This window comes from Cricetulus griseus (genome assembly GCF_003668045.3).
Source record: "Cricetulus griseus strain 17A/GY chromosome 1 unlocalized genomic scaffold, alternate assembly CriGri-PICRH-1.0 chr1_1, whole genome shotgun sequence".
In the NCBI taxonomy this organism is placed as follows: domain Eukaryota; kingdom Metazoa; phylum Chordata; class Mammalia; order Rodentia; family Cricetidae; genus Cricetulus; species Cricetulus griseus.
The window spans coordinates 164,696,858-164,713,984 of NW_023276807.1; the positions used below are offsets into that span (position 1 = coordinate 164,696,858).

The following is a 17,127-nucleotide window of genomic DNA, read 5'->3' on the forward strand; positions in this document are numbered from 1 at the left end:
TCAGGGGCCTTTGTAAGCACAAAGTTGCCCGATGTCTCTTGCGGGTGGGAGAGTTCTTCCTTACCAAGGAACCTAATTAGTGTTTTATTTACTTGTTCTGACAGTTTTACATCATTGTTTGTTGCTTCTTGTAATGAAAGAAACCAGATGTTCCAGCCTTCATTTTCTATTTTGCTCACACTTCCAAAAATACACTTATAGTTCATTGTTATCTTTTTGAAAAAAAAATTGCATAGCACACTTACAGATAATGCAGGCAAGATGATGGAGGTTAAACCCTCAAGGCTATAAACCAGCCTTTCCAGACCTGACAGTTGTTAACTTCTTACCAGCAGCAACACTGTCTTACCAACTATCTTCCTGAGGGCTCTAAGCTCTGACCAGTTTACCTTTTCAGCCCTCTTGCTTCAGCTTGATTCCACCAGTCAGTCACATTTGGTTCTCTCCTGTGCTCTTTCGGGGTTGTACAGGCAGAGGCATTTTTCTGAATTTCTGTGGGTGAGAAGGCATGATATCATGTGCTGTTTAGTAGCAGTCTGGTCTGTATTCCCAGACATTGTGAAGAAGGACTACTGCTCCATCTGCCTTCTGTCTCTTTTGAAAATATTGCATTCCTGAAAGCCACCAGAGAGAAGGAAGATCTCAAGATATCATCCAGAGGTTGTGAACTCTGAATTTAGAATTAAATAACACTGTTATGACTTATTGGTTCTACTCTGTCCTGTTCTGAGATTTTGAGAGATAGCTTTCATTCCTGTTCTGCAATCTAAATACCCATATGACAGTAATTATGTGTTTTAATGAAGATAGGAAAAAAACTCAAAAGAATAGCAACTAAGGAAAACAACAAAGCAAAATTTTCTTTAAAAAGAAGATGGTAGGTAAGATAATTGGAAACAGAAAGCAATCTTTGTTATATATGAACTAGACTGTACTGTTCTGAAAGTCACACTTAGAGGATAACTTGAATCAGTCACACAGCTCCCTCCACCTTTCTCCTGGTTAAGTGAGTCATAACCTTGGATAAAATTTATCACTCAAACTCTGTTTAAGATTTTGGTCAAGAAAGGATAATGCCAACCTCAAGGTCCATAGACATAGGAGAGAAGGCAGATATAAAACAAACAGCATCAAAGACAGTTTCTCTACTCAAACTTCCAAGTGCATTTTCCATCACTGGACGATCAGCATAAACATCAACACCATTGGCCAACACTGTTTGCATGTAAGGGATTTTGTATCAGATCCACGGGGATGTGGGGGGTTAAATTAAAAATAAGTGAACCATTGCATTTTAGTAGCATGGATAACAAAGATTTTGTATGAAGTTAAAAAATAAACTTATCCATGAAGAGATAGAGATCCAAAAATCAAGGAATGAATAGTTGCTCATGTAATCAATCTGCTAAGAGTTTTAAGTCAGCTGGGTATTGTGGCACAATCCTGACTTTTTCTAATTTACTCTGGGACCCACAATGCTTATTTCCAACTTGTCATGACTATCAGAGGCTATATGAAGTAACAGAAGGAGGACTTCTGGGTCAGAGAAGAGATGAGTACAAGAGGGCATGAGCCCTGATGAGATTGTTGACAGGCATGTCAAACAGAGACTCCAGGAACAGGATAAGTGTGAGACCAATCAAGAGATGTCCCTTTCAGTCACTCCCATTTACTCATCCTGGCACACGAATATAAACAGATGCCCTTTGAAGTATATTTGAAAACACAGAATCTTCAAAGACAAACCGCCCATCACATTCTACCTTGTATGTAATCTACAGAGAATATTTAAAAATTTGATAATCATTTTTTTCCTCTGCAACACTGTTCCACAAAATCATAAAACAGGAGTGTGTCTTTGAAAAATGTAGGAAAGATAAACACCAATTCAGAAAATTCTAGAAATTTGAGGTATGTGCACAAATAAGTTACAGGCTATTAAAATATTAACATGGAAAAGACAGAGTGAAAACCACACATCCAAAACACCCCGAGCATTTGCTGGATAATTTTATTCTCCACCACTGAACCAGAAGGTTCATGACATTGGTGACTGTAAAATCCCATTTTGGAACATTCCTTTTATTTGTTTTGAATATTCTTTTTCTAGCTCCAAGGACTACAGTTAACAGCAGAAAAAAAAAAAAAAGATGCCGCATCTGTAATCAGAAATTTGAAATAAATGTATACTAGCATCTTGTGTCCTGTGGATATTTTATGATTTTTATGTGTTGTTTGAGAAGGTTTTTTTTGTTTTTTTTTTACTACAAAAAATGGTATGAAATGGACACTAGAGATGTAACTATTGTAGACAAAATAGTTTGATCTCAGATGTTAAATTATAAATGCTATAAATACTTTAACATAAAACCTGACATTGTGAGGATTTGCTAGCAGTCCTGCTGCTAAGTGGGCCTCTCCACTCTCCTGTCCTTAGGTATATACACCCAGAAACAAAAGCTTCTGCTCTCATAGGCATTTTCTACCTTTATATTAAAGTAAATTTGTCTCCTCATTAAATTTGATAAGACCTTCAAGGAAGTGAGAATTTGCCACCATTGAAATCTCATTTACTTATTTTTTCACAATATGCCATTTAGATAATAATGTTAATTAATAAATCTTATGGCTGATGAGGCACATTTCAAGTATGGGCCCTTTGGGGTTTTAATACCTTACATAAGTATCTTAAATTTAGGATTATTTTTAATTGTCATCAATTAAATTTCAGAGAAATAGATAATATATACTTTCTCAAGAATTTCTAATACTCCCTGGTAGTGGTAGTGCACACCTTCAATCCCAGCACTCAGGAAGTAGAGACAGGTAGATCTCTATGACTAAGGCTAGCCTGGTCTATAAAACAAGTTCCAGGACAGCCAAGGCTGACGCACAGAGAAATCCTGCCTCAAAAATCAAAACAAACAAACAAAAAGCAAAAAAATAACAACAGCAACAAACCAAAACAAGCAGCCAAACAAACAAAAAGAAACCAAAACAATCTCTTTCCCCTCAAAATCATTTTGTCTGTCTTTGAGGCCAATGCTTTTTACAATCTTGGAGACTAGCATAGTGCTTCTCCTGAGGCCTTGAAAGCTTGCTTTTAGCAGACAGACATGAGATGAGTGCCTACTTCTAGATCTGCACTGGCCTCATACAGTCTTTCACTCATGAGCCCACACATCTCCAGGTATAGGCCATGGAACTCCCTATTCAAGGATGGATTCTGAAAGCCATAGCCAAATGGAAACTAAGCAGAGCAATAAGCAAATAAGTCATCTCCCACAGACACCAACACTGTCCCCGGGGATCTCTCACTTATACCCCAGACTCTTTTGAGACTGTGTGGCTGATGCCCCTGTACACTCTCTTACAGCTGACATGTATCTCCATGGTACTTAGACGCCAGTCTACAAGCTTTCTTTCCTTCTTAGCCTTCTAGAAAGGCATTGCCTCATTCCCTGGTGTAGGGCCTCCATCGAGGCTGAATAAAGAACACAGCTGTAAGGGACAGGTGTCTAAAGACCTTGACAGAATAACAAGAGCCTGGGTGTACCTCGGGTGCCTGAGGTGACAGGACTCATGCTCCATGGAGTAGTAAAGAAGGGGTACACTTGAATTACTGCCCACCGTCTTGCTTTGCTTAGTTAAAACAGTAAAAATGAAAGACCTAACTCTCTGAGTAGGAACCTTTGAACAAAACATTTTATTCAATATCATACAAATCAAACAGAAAAATTGCATTTCTTGAGCCCGGCTGGGACATTCGTATCCATGTGACTGTTGACTAGGAATATCTAGCCTGAGGAGTCAGTGTCTCAACTGTAAAATCCCTGAAGTCTTTTCCATATCTTTATATTATGGTATGATTCTTCAAAGTAAAATAGCTCTTACATTGTGCCACTTGGGCCTGTGAACACTTTTTGTTGTGGGTTGTGTAGAGGAGCAAGCTGCTGCTTCATTCATCTCTCCCTTCCAGTATCCCAATAATAACTGAAAAATAAGAATTGTCTATACTCCTGGTTTATAGCCTAGTGTTATGGCATAGGGAAACATTCTAAAATGGTGACCACTGCTAAGCTACTTAATACAGTTATTAAACTCGGGCATAGGGTCCTTTATGATCTCAACCAGTCAAGGGAGTTTTTAAGTGTGTTGTGCATCAGCTAAATAAAGCCTATGCACTCTGCCGAACAGGTCTCTGCCCTTTCAGAAACAACATTGCCTTTTCCCTTCCTCAAATGCTGACTGACAATTTTGTTCTCTGCTTCTATCACTATGACATTTTTAGATGCCAGTATTACTGACAGCACCCAATATCTGTATTCCTGTGCCTGCTCCACTTCACCCAGCAAAAACATCTTTCAGTTCCATCCATGCATCAACAGATGACAAAGGTTCTTTTAAAAGACTAAATAATATATGATTTTACAGATATATTAATCTATGAAGTGTGTGTGTGTATCTGTGCATGTGTATCTGTGTGTATGTCTGTGTGTGTGTGTCTCTCTGTGTGTGTCTGAATCTCTCTCGACTCTCTCTCTCTCTCTCTCTCTCTCTCTCTCTCTCTCTCTCTCTCTCTCTCTCTCTCTCTCTCTCTCTCTCTCTCTCTCTCTCTCTCTGTGTGTGTGTGTGTGTGGTATAGAGTTTTTCACTCATCTGTCAGCAGTCACCTGGACTGAGTCTATGTCTTAGCTATTATGAATCATGCCAGAGTGCACATGGGAGTGCAGACATCTCTTTGAAATACTAATTTGATTTCCATTGGATATATTCCCAGAAGTAGGATTGCTGGATCATATCATAGTTCTATTTTTAATTCTTTGATGAAACCCCATACTGTTTCCTGACATGCCGGTACCAATTTACACTCCAATCAACAGTTTACAGGGGTACCCTTTCCTTACACCTTTGCCAGCACTTGGTATAATATGTCTTTCTGACAAAAGACATACCAAGAGATCTGAGGTGATGACCCTCTTGTTGTTTGATCTGTCTTTTGCTGATAATTAATAATGTTTAACACTGGTTCATATAGCTGTTGGCCATTGCATGCCTTCTGAGAAATGTCTCTTTATATCCCTTGCCCACTTTTACTGCTGTTCAGTGAGCACTCTCATATAGTTGGATATTAACCCATAATCTTTTAAGTTTTATTTTTCCCTTTCTGTAGGTTGTCTCTTCACCTGCTAAGTGTTGCTTCTGTCTGTTTAGTCCTACTTTTCTGTTTTTATTTTACTGACTGTACTTTTGGGATCATTTTCCAGGGCAAGGTCAAGTTAACTTCCAAGTCATTTATTGTACCCCTTTTCCAGTTTCTGCTCTTACTTTTGGTTTCACTTACTTTTTGTATATGGGGTGATTGGGGTTTAATTTAATATTTCTGCACGTGTATCCTCCAGTGTCCTGTGTCCAGCAGGATCCTGGACACAGAAATATCACTGGATTATAGTTGGGAAAGGACATGATAAAGCATATGGACATATTAATTTGATGAATACCAGATAAAATGGCAGTTTTCCAACATAATTTATTTTTCAGGTTTAATGACTATTACACATGATAACGTTTCTAGAGCAAGTTTTAGCAGTAGAGTAAGGATGATTCTGCCAATGCAAGGACTTCTAGAGACTATCTATAATATGATGGTCCTGGAGTCAGTTTATGACATGTCTTGATTGGCTCTTCAGCTGCTTTAAAGATGCTCTCAGTTAGAAAGTTCTGCATCTGATGTCCCATCTTCCCAGCTTTTGGAGTCATTGTCTCTATCCCTCTCTATTTTTATTTAATAAAGTTTCATTGATACTGTAACAGAATAACACTGATTTTCCTTAAGATTTTTTTGTCTTTAAATTTAGGTTTGCTGTTTTTCAAATAGGCCTTACTGTACACCAGGCTACCCTAGTACTGACTATGTAACTCATGCTACTCTGGGACTCATTCTGTAGCCCAGGCTATACTAGACCTCATGTCAAAAAATAAAATAAAACAAACCTAACATTGGCTCCTTGCTGAGGTTAAAGCTATTGATGTTTTTCTTTTTCCTTTCATTCTTTTCAGTGTAGACACTGAACCCAAGGCTTCCTCTAGGCTAGTGGGACACTGTATGACTGAACTGTAATACCACTACCATTCATTCCTCCCTGATAGAAAATGCTGTGGGCCTGTGAATAAAGCAGTTATCAGATGCATGTTTGAGAATGACTATTTTGTTAGTGTGGAAGGTGTGGCTGTAAAGGCTCTATAGATATGCTTATGAATTTAGCAACCACACGTTTCTATTCTTGACTTTACACATAAATATAGGTAAGAGTTGATGGCCATACATGATAGAATGTGCCTAGAGTAGCCTGGCAGTAAATGTTGGAAAAAGTTTGGAAAGCCAGTACAAGCCACAACTTGAGAAATTTGGTGCAGAATCTCATGGAGTGCCAACTCTTAGGTTGTCAGTGTGGTTGTCGTTTCTACATCTGCAGGGCTCCTGTCCAGTGGTTGATGAGATGGAAGTAGAATGAGCATAATAGGCTCTGGGTGCTCGGTTGATAAATGGGAGAGTCCAACTTATTTCTACTCCTACCCCTTCTCTGCCTTTGTTGTGGTTCATGAAGGGGTGTTTGTCAAAGGCTTTTTCAGCATCTAGCAAGAAGATCATGTGGTTTTTCCTTTTTAGTGTGTTTATATGGTGGATAAACATTGATGGATTTTTGTATGTTGAACCATCCCTGCATCCCTGGGATGAAGCCTACTTGATCATGGTGGATGATTTTTCTTATGTGTTCTTGTATTTGATTTGCCAGTATTCTATTGAGTATTTTTACATGAATGTTATTAAGAGAGATTGGTCTGTAGTTCTCTTTCTCAGTTGTGTCTTTGCATGGTTTGGGTACCAAGGTAATTGTAGCCTTGAAAAAAAGTTTGGCAATGACCCTTCTGATTCTATTGTATGAAACACTTTGAAGAATATTGGCATTAGCTGTTCTTGGAATTTCTGGTAGAATTCTGCACTGAAACCATCTAGCCCTGGGCTTTATTTTGGTTGGGAGACTTTTGATGACTGCTTCTATTTCATTAGGGGCTATTGGTCTATTTAAATTGCTTATCTGTTCTTGATTTAATTTTGGTAAGTGTTATCTATCCAGAAAATTGTCCATTTCTTTTAAATTTTCAAATTTGTGGACTGCAGGTTTTCAAAGTATGACCTGAAGATTCTCTGGATTTCCTCAGTGTCTATTGTTATTTCCGCATTTTCATTTCTGATTTTGTTAATTTGCATGTTCTCTCTCTGCCTTTTGGTTGGTTTGTAAAAAGGCTTGCTATCTTGTTGATTTTCTGGAAGAACAAACTCTTTGTTATACTGATTCTTTGTATTGTTTTCTTTGTTTCTACTTTATTGATTTCAGTTCTCAATTTGATTATATCCTGGTATCTACTCCTCCAGGGTGAGTTTGATCCTTTTTGTTCTAGAGCTTTCAGTTGTGCTATGATTCCCTAGTGTGACTGTTCTCCAGTTTCTTCATGTGGGCGCTTACTCCTGTGAACTTTCCTCTTGGTACTGCTTTCAAAGTGTCCCACAAGTTCGTGTATGTTGTGTCTTCATTCTTATTGAATTCTAGGAAGTCTTTAATTTCTTTTGTTATTTCTTCCTTGACCCAGGAATGGTGCAATTGTGCATTGTTCAATTTCCATGATTTTGTAGGGTTTCTGCAATTTGTGTTGTTGAATTCTAAGTTTAAATCATGGTGGTTTGATAAGATACAGGGGGTTATTCCAACTTTTTTGTACCTGTTGAGGTTTGCTATGTATCCAAGTATGTGGTCGATTTTAGAGAAGGTTCCATGTAGGGGTGAGAAGAAGGTATATTCTTTTGTGTATGGAATGTTCTATAGATATTTGTTAGACCCAATTGGGCCATAACTTCTGTTAGTTCCTTTGTTAAGTTTCTGTCTGGTGGTCCTGTCTGGTGAGAGTGGAGTGTTGAAGTTTCCCACTATAAGTGTGTGAGGTTCTATGTGTGATTTGAGTTTCAGTAATATTTCTTTTACGAATGTGCATATCTTTGTATTTGGGGCATAGATGTTCAGAATTGAGACTTCGTCTTGATGGATTTCTCCTGTGAAGAATATGAAATGACCTCCTTCATCTCTCTTGATTGATTTTAGTTTGGAAACTAATTTGTTAGATATTAGGATTGCTACACCAGCTTGTTTCTTGGGTCCATTTGATTGGAAAATCTCTTCCCAAACCTTAACTCTGAGGTAACGTCTGTCTTTTATGTTGAGGTGTGTTCCTTGTATGCAATAGAAGGATGGATTCTGTCTTTGTATCCATTCTGTTAGCCTGTGTCTTTTTATATGTGAGTTAAGATAATTAATATTGAGGGATATAATTGGACATTGATTGTTCATTCTTGTTTGTTTTGGATTTGGTTATGGTGGTGATATTGTGTGTGGAACCTCCACATTTTTTTCTTTTGGCTGTTGGTAAAGTTGGATTATTGCCTCTGTTTTGGGGAGTGTAGTTAACTTCCTTGGGTTGAGGTTTTTTTTTTTTTTTCAGAACTTTCTGCATGGCTGACGGTGGATATGTATTGTTTAAATCTGATTTTGTCATGGAATATCTTATTTGAAATGAAATGACTGAAAGCTTTGCTGGATATAGTAATCTGGGCTGGCATCCATGGTCTCTTAGTGTTGGTAAAATATCTATCCACAACCTTCTGACTTTCAGAGATTCCATGGAGTAGTTAGGTGTAATTCTGATAGGTTTGCCTTTATATATTACTTGGCCTTTTTCCTTAGCTGCTCTTAATATTCTTTCTTTATTCTGTATGTTTAGGGTTTTGATTATTATGTGGTGATGGGACTTTATTTTTGGTTCACTCTATTTGGTATTTGGTGTTCTGTAAGCTTCTTGTACTTTCATTGGCATGTCTTTCTTTAGGTTGGGAAAGTTTTCTTCTATGATTTTGTTGAATATGTTTTCTGCACCTTTGAGTTGGGTTTCTTCACCTTCTTCTATACCTATTATTCTCATGTTTTGTCTTTTCACGATGTCCCATATTTCCTGGATATTTTGTGTTAGTGATTTGTTGGACTTAAGATTTTCTTTGGTGAATGAATCTGTTTCTCCTAGTGTATCTTCAATGCTTGCGATTCTCTCTTCCATCACTTGTATTCTGTTGGTTATGCTTGCATCTGTAGTTCTTGATCATTTACCCAGCTTTTCTATTTCCAGCATTCCCTCAGACTGTGATTTTTTTGTATTGTCTCTATTTCAGCCTTCAAGCCTTTCACTGTTTGAATTTTTCCTTCACTTCTTTCATTGTTTTTTCTTGCTTTTCTTTGTTTTCTTTAAGACATTTATTTCTTGCCAATTTTGATTTGTCTTTTCCCCCATTTCTTGAATTCTTGTGTTTCCTTCCATTTCTTTAAGGGATTTTCTCATTACCTCTTTGAAGTTTTCTATCATCTTCATAAAGTGGTTTTTAGGGTCATTCTATTTTGCTTCATCTGTGTTGGGATGTTCAGGTCTTGCTGGTGTGGAGTCCCAAGACCCTGGTGGTGTCATTTTGATCTTTCTGTTGTTGACTGTATTCTTATACTGTTGTCTTCCCATTCCTTCTTCCAGTGGGTGCCGGTGAGATCTCTCCCTCTCCTAGTGGGTTTGGGTCCAAGGTTCTCTTCTGGTGGGTAAAAGCAGGTCCAATACTCCAATGGCTTTTCTCTTCCCATGGGTGGAGGTGAAACTAGCACCACTACTTCGGCAGACTCTGAGTGGGCTGTTCCACCAGGATGGGTTCCCCTTTGTGCAGTCCCCAAGCCTCAGGAGGCTCTGAGCTGGGCACTGGAAAATGGCTGGAAAGAGGCCCATGCTTACCTCCTGCTCCTGCTATGGGTGGAGGTGGGACTAGAATGCTGGCAGACTCTGGATAGCCTGTTCTGCCTGGACAGGTTCCGCCGTGCACAGTACCCAGGCCTCCTGAACTTGTTTCTTTAATTTGAAGAAAGGCAGGATCCCACATAAAAAGCAAAAATAATATTGGCACATAATATCAAAACTTACAGGGTGACAGGTAAAGAGATGTCTCAGCAGTTAAGAGGAGGAATTGTTCTTGCAGAGAACCTAAATTTGTTTCCCAGCACTCATGTTGGGCAACTCAAAACCACCTCTAACTTCAACTGCACCCTCTTATGTCCTCCTTGGGAACCATGCCTGCATATAGACAGACATGCACACATAAATGTATAACTAAAAATTTAGTAAACCTAAAAACAAATCCTTTTGCTGCATCTTACATCTAGTCCACTGGTGAACAAAAATGAAACATATTTTCCTTACATTCTTTGCATTCCTTATAGGTTGACTTGCCTTGTAAATACAGTGAAGGAATGTTCTTGTCAAGTCACACATCTGCCTTCTCATGGTATAAGAACTAAACTTGATTCTGTTTCTGAGAAAGTTACTAGTTAACTGATTTGCCCAGGATGTGGGGACTCTGGGTCATAAAGGACTTGGCTGTAAATCGAATTCCACTGGTCACTAGTTAACAATGTCCAGGCTAATTATTCTTACCACTGCAAGGGAAAATAGAAGCTGCCCATAGTGTTATTGGAATTAAAGGAGGTAGCATTCCTTTCTTAAGCCTCCCAGCCATGTGTATTTCATGTGACATAGATAGGGCTGTGTTGTTCATTCCTTTCCTTCTTTTCACCTGTCTCCCTCCTCTGTGTCTCCCACAGCGTAACTTCTAAATAATGCATAAGTAGCTGTGGGAACATCAGCATTAGTGCCCAGATGCACGAGCTACCTATCAACCCTACAGTGAACTCAGCATTCCATTTCTAACCCTTCCCCTCCGTTAGTCATCTTCTCCAGCTGCCCCCCAAGAGTTCACCAGGACAACAGGTTAACTGTGAAGCCAGTTATGCACATGGGCACTCCAGCAAGGTTTCAAGTGGTCTGGTTCATTCTTTCTCCAAGCCTAGATGAAACCCATGTTGCTCACAATTAACTCACCCAGCCATAGGTCATACAGTGACTGCCATCAAGACCTGCCACAAAGAACACAGTGGTTCAATAAAATCCTTAACTCTATTTATAGCCCACTTGAAGCAATCATTCTCTATAGAGCCCAAGGAGTCCTGGAAAACGGACATCAATTCACAGGCCACAAAACTCAGCAGGGCAATTGGAGGGATGGAAAGGGCAGCTAAGTGCTCTTTCCCCAGGATTCTACAATATACAAAGCATTTTGTCCCATGCATTGTTCCATTTCACCCCCAGCAGCCCAGGAAGTAGACAAAGCAGATGCTGGCAGCAAAGACTGGTGCCTAGGAGGATAAGTACATGGCAGGTGAAGAGCAGAATTTGGAGGATGGGGGAAGTGGGTAAAGGGCGGGGTTATCTTCTCATTTGTGCTAACATTGCATAGCTAGGTAACTAATTATTTGCCCGTGGGGAAAACCTCATCACTAAGAAGAAAGAATGTTTCACAAAACATTTGAAAGCCTAAAATCGTTCCTTCCTCACTTCAGAGAAAACAGGCAAACTAAAAATTTGAAGTCATCAATTGAGAATCATCTAAAACTATAATTGTTATCACTCTGGAGAAAACATGTATATAGTTATAGAAATGCCTTCTTGAAGCCTGCCAGAATTAAAATATGTGTGTAAGTCAAGACTAGCCTTGAAAAGGAATGGTAGGAATTTTTATGAGAAATTTTAAATTCATTCTGTCAGCTTTATTAGAACCTACATCATTACTATTTCTTTAGCATGAGAGATGATTGTTGCATAATTCCAGCGTGTGCCTCAAATAAAGATTTAATAGTATGGAGCAAAAATATTTTTCTCTTAAAAGTATTATTTAATACTGGCAAATGTTTCAATTGTAACAGATCCCTCTGAAACTTTTTTGCCTGGAGAATATCAGCAAAACTTAATGGTTTGACAAAAAGAAGGTGTCTAGTTAATGAGCTTAACTACACTGATGCCTGCCAGTCTTGTGTGTTTCTGTGTGAGAGAGCAGGAGTGGAGGAGGGGTGGAGAGGAGGGAGGGAGGAGAGAGAGAGAGAGACAGAGAGAGAGAGAGAGAGAGAGAGAGAGAGAGAGAGAGAGAGACAGAGTTAAGAGAGAGAGAGAGAGAGAGAGAGAGAGAGAGAGAGAGAGAGAGAGAGAGAATCATTGCTTGAATCACACCCCTGAGTTGGTCGATTGGCTCAACGCCATCTAAGAATCTCAGTTTTACTGTTCTCTGACCTCCCATTGTCCTGTTTCTGATTTATGGAACATAGCCTCTCTAAAGGCAAGGTGTCCGGAGTTTAGGGTCTTTGCTTCACAGCCCCTCCTCTTCCCTGTGCCCTCCCCTTTGCTTGGGTTCACCTTCTAGTAACCTTGCACAACTCAGCATTATTTTTTTTTTACCTGGGCTCAATCGCCTGGGAGTCCACTAGAGCTGAGAGCAAGCTGTGGTTTCCATTCCTGGGTGATGGAGTCATGGGAGAAACTGCAATGAGCAAACATAATGGGACCTTAGCCGGCTGAAGTGTGCACTAAGCGGCTCAGGGCAAAGCAGCTGCTGAGTCTCCCAGCCTGCATCTGTCACTGACCACTGAAGTGTGTGTTTGTGCAAGGTGAGAGCGGGCTTTTCCTTAATTTGGAGACAAATTGCCAGGTACTGCTGTTGATTATGTTTGATAATTTGGGGGAGAGGGGATGTAGCACCAAAAATTTAGGTGGTTGACTGTGTGTGGCTTTGCTTATGCTCTTGCTCACCGTCAGAGCTCTCCACAGTATGTGTCTGAATCGTGGCAACAAACTGGACGTGGAGCGTGTTGCTCTTCCTCACTGCAGTGTGGTCGTTTATTGCCTTCCCTGAGTTCTTTCGTTAATTGCTGCTGCCAAGTGTCCTGGCTGTGTTTGTACAGATTCCCTGTGCTGACTAGCAGGCATGCTAAAACTACTTTAAATAGAAGTCTGAATTGCTATTTTTTAATTTCCTCCTGCGATGCATTCTTTGTTTACCTACATGCTAAACAGTGAAACTTTCTAAAGAGTTTAAGGACAGAAGTAGTGTGGGGTTTTGATCCAATTTCTTATCAAATGAAGCTTCTACTTAGTCGTGTGTGTGTGTGTGGGGGGGTGATTTTAAAATTATCTCAGAAACAAAAGAAAACTGATATGCTCCTAACTAACTTAACAGCATATAAGCTGTTTTTTATCAGCACATTTAAATTATACAACTTCAAGTTTTGTGTCTACTAGATAATACAGACATTGCATGAACTAGTGAAAGTATGTGGGAACATAGCACACATCCTCCCTAGGTTCTAACTACAGGCACTTAAACCATGTTCTTGGGTAAACAGATGGCCCTTAATCCTTATCCACTGCAGCATGCCAGCTACCAAACCAAGCCTGGAAAAAATTATAAAGAAGGTATATGGTTTTGTAATGACTAAATAAATATCTAGGCTATTTTTCATTAGTGAGTCATATCTCAGAAAGGGGGAAAGGATAGGACTCAGGTTTTGCATAAGTAGGGTTAGAAAACAATTAGGAGAGGGATTGAATTTTAAAGTGGTGAAAGGGACATGGTGCTAAATGAAGAGTAATTGTGAGGGAGCAGTGAAGCACCCTACAGCCTCAGATGGTGAATTTCTAATGAAAGAGCAACACCATGCCTAAGGGAATTCAGAGTCAGCAGAAATGTAGTCAAGGAAAATGTTTAGGAAAATATGTTGTCAACTTGTGGAATGTACTTGTCTGTACCAATTAAAAAATAATTCTGACGAGGAGAGTAAACCAATTAAGATAATACCTTTAAAATGTTTGTTTAAAATTAGTCTACATAGTCGTAGTCTCTGAAAATGAATAAAGTAAGTATGTTTAACTAAAATTCAATGCATTTAAACTTATTTCAAACAATCAATTTCAATCAACAAATGATATAGAATATTAAAATTGTTCATGCTACTTTTGTCAATTTTTCAGGAATGTTTGGAAGCCCCAGCTAGAATGTCACCTGTTCTCACATACATAGGGACTGTTTGATGCCTTGAACACTCTGCTCTTGGCTTCCTGCTTTTAGAACCTGTGAATTGATTTACAGAAATAACCCGACTCTATGGTCGGTATGATTTCCATGTGAATTAGAACAACACAATTCATGTCACAGCCATGGCTGAGGAAGCCAGATCATGGCTATTCTGTTCTTACGTTGGAACCTTAACTCTGCGGGGTGTCTACTGCCATAATTGACATTTTGGCTAATTTGTTTTAAAGTGTTTACCTTAAGTCCAGTTCCAAAGCTGAAAAGACATTCTTATCCCTATGACATAAGCACTGGAGTGTCCATAATTCTCTGATGACATCAGGCTCCGATGTTCGAGTGTGGCCCGTTTGTATCCGTGCTCATCTTTCATGCAAAAAGCTAGATGGCCATCATGGGTGAGGGATAATCAGTTTAAGAAGAGGAGAAGGACCTTGAGGTCTGTGTTTGTGTTTATTCTTTAGATGAGTAGCTGACCTCCTGAAAGGAGGTCTCGAAAAACTTAAAGCTCTAATCTCAAAGCATACACTAGCCTGTCCAAATACATTTACTCTGATGCAATTAAGCTCCCTTAATGAAAAATGATGTTCTGCTATTTATATATGATAAATATCTAGAAATTTTGAAAATGGTTAAATATCTTAGCATGTTGTGTTCTTGCTTCTACTGTTTTTCTTTCAGATTTATGTTGTCTTTTTTTTTTTTTTTAGTCTTTAAAGTTACAACTACATCCTTAATGTATTGAATAACACCTTCTTCTGATTTATTTTTACTATCATTGAGCAGCCTGCATTTTGGTGAGAAGTCTGTAATGTTTTGTCCCTTGAGAACAGAAGAGCCTATCTTCTCCAACATCAAGTGATAGATCTGCTCACTGCCTGAGCAAGAAATAGGGTGGCCAAGGGAAAGGGGGAGATATATGGTCACTGTGCAGGCAGTGACTGTCTGTTGTGCCTGGCAAGCCTTCCATTCATGTGTGGTCTTGTAAACCTACATGAGTGGTCTCCATTGAGTGACACAGTGTTTTTATTTTATTTATTTTCTTTTTGAAGACAGAGCTTCATAATGCCCAGAATAACCTCAAACTTTGTATGTAACAGAGGGCAGCCTTGAACTCAGGATCTTACTGCCTCCGCCTCTGGAGTGCTAGGATCACAAACACAGGACACCATACCCTGTTTGTGTAGTTTTGGAGTTAAAACCTAAGGCGTCTTTCATGCTGGAAAGCATTTTAGCAACTGGCCTGCAATCTTCGTTTCTTGTCTTTTTATGTTATGTTCAATGACTTCTAAGGAAAAGGAAAAGAAAGTTGTCAGAAGATATACCTAAACTGCAACTGTGGTTATCCTTGGTCTTCACAGGAGGTAGCCAAGGACCTGATTGTTCCTTATCATAATGTCTGGGGCCACAGCTGCAGTTTGTGTTTTTGTTTTTTTCTGAATTTTGGCATGTCTGTGTATGTATGATATTTCTTGGGTATAAAACTCAGGTCTAGATATGAAAGTCATTTTGCTTTCATGGTGTTTTATGCTAAACCACCTGGAGGTGATTCCATACATATTCTTAGGGCCTATGCCTTGACTGCAGTTTGCCATGGGATATCATGGCTAAAATTTTCCACTAATGTAATTGAGTTGATGTTCAAGAAGGGACACAGTAAAGCACTTTGTAGTCAGGGTTTGGTAATTTGAGGTATATATCTATGTGTTATCATCAATATAATTCCTGTTAAATTTTGGGATTTTTGTGCTAGCACAGGTCTAGAAAAGAGACACATCTTGTCATACACACAAAATTTAAGAAAATACTAATGATCAATTAAGTTAAAACTTTACACAATGACCTGAACATTCTCATCAATGTATAATTGCAAGAGTCATCAAGAAGCTGGGCCATAGGTCTGTGTCACATGTGCTCAGTACACATAAGTTTCCGTGTCCAATCCCTAAGAACTCTCCACTACACACACAAACTTGTACTAGCAAAGGGGCATCAAGACAGTGTAATTACAACATTAAAATATCTCTACTGAACATGGGCATTCTTCAGGAAGAGAGCATTGCCAAGTATCCAATGGCATACTGGGCTTTAAGAGACTGTCCAGCAATTTTACTTCAGTATTTTCTACGCCTATGAAAATATGCCTTTATTATCCTATCTTGATGAAACATTTTAAAGTCTGTTAATCTTTGCATGTTTTTTTTTTATAATGAAGCGTTAAACAAGTTTAAATAGTCCATCTCTTGCAACTCTTGGTGTCCTGCAGAATGGAGCTAGTGACATGAACCATCAATGCATGCCAGTGTGCCCACAGATATTATTTTGTAGTTACAAGGAATCGTCTTCTGTTGTTTCTAAGTTCTCTTACAAATCTCCAAAAGTTTACACTTTTACCCCCAGTGTCAATACTGTAAGTCAAAAAAAAAAAAAAAAAAAAAAAACCAAAAAAGCTACACACATCCTCTTTATTAAATGACCTTTGTACATTTATTGTCCCATACTTCAGGAATAAATGTTTCCAAATTAAGGTTCTAGTCACCCCAAATAGGCTTTAGAATTGCTCTGGAGAATGATCTCTTTGTTTGCCATTCATTTTTTTATTTAAACCATCATTCGTTATGGTAATTATTCAGTACGTGAATAAGCCTACCAAACACCATTGCAGAATTATCTTAAGATTCCCCACAAACAATTTATGTTGTTGTCGGTTTGATTTTCATAACAAAGAAGTTCAGAAAAGAATATTAAAATAATGTTGACTGTTCTGACCAAACAAAAGCATCATTCCTCATCCCATACAAGCATCTACAATCAGATGTACCTAAACTAGCACATAAAATGTGTATAAAGTAGTTAGAAATTCAGGTTGTAGCTGACCTGGCACACTGTCATTGCAATGTCCCTACTTCTCAACTCAGTAACAGTGTCCTATTGTGTCAAACAGTGGGCAGGGTAATTAGCTTAAAATTAGTATAGATGAACCCCTACACTCCTGCTTTGATCAAATGAGAACCTTCAAGACACACAACATTTCCCCTTTTCATTCCTTAAATATTTCAAAAAGGAGAAAATATATT

The 17,127-nt window shown here is 38.7% G+C and overlaps 1 protein-coding gene across 8 annotated transcripts in view; it reads left to right on the plus strand.

The window, feature by feature from the left end:
* Arhgap24 (Rho GTPase activating protein 24) overlaps positions 1 to 17,127 on the plus strand; it is a 363,589-nt gene that overhangs the window by 240,112 nt on the left and 106,350 nt on the right. The gene's annotated exons all lie outside the window — the stretch shown is intronic.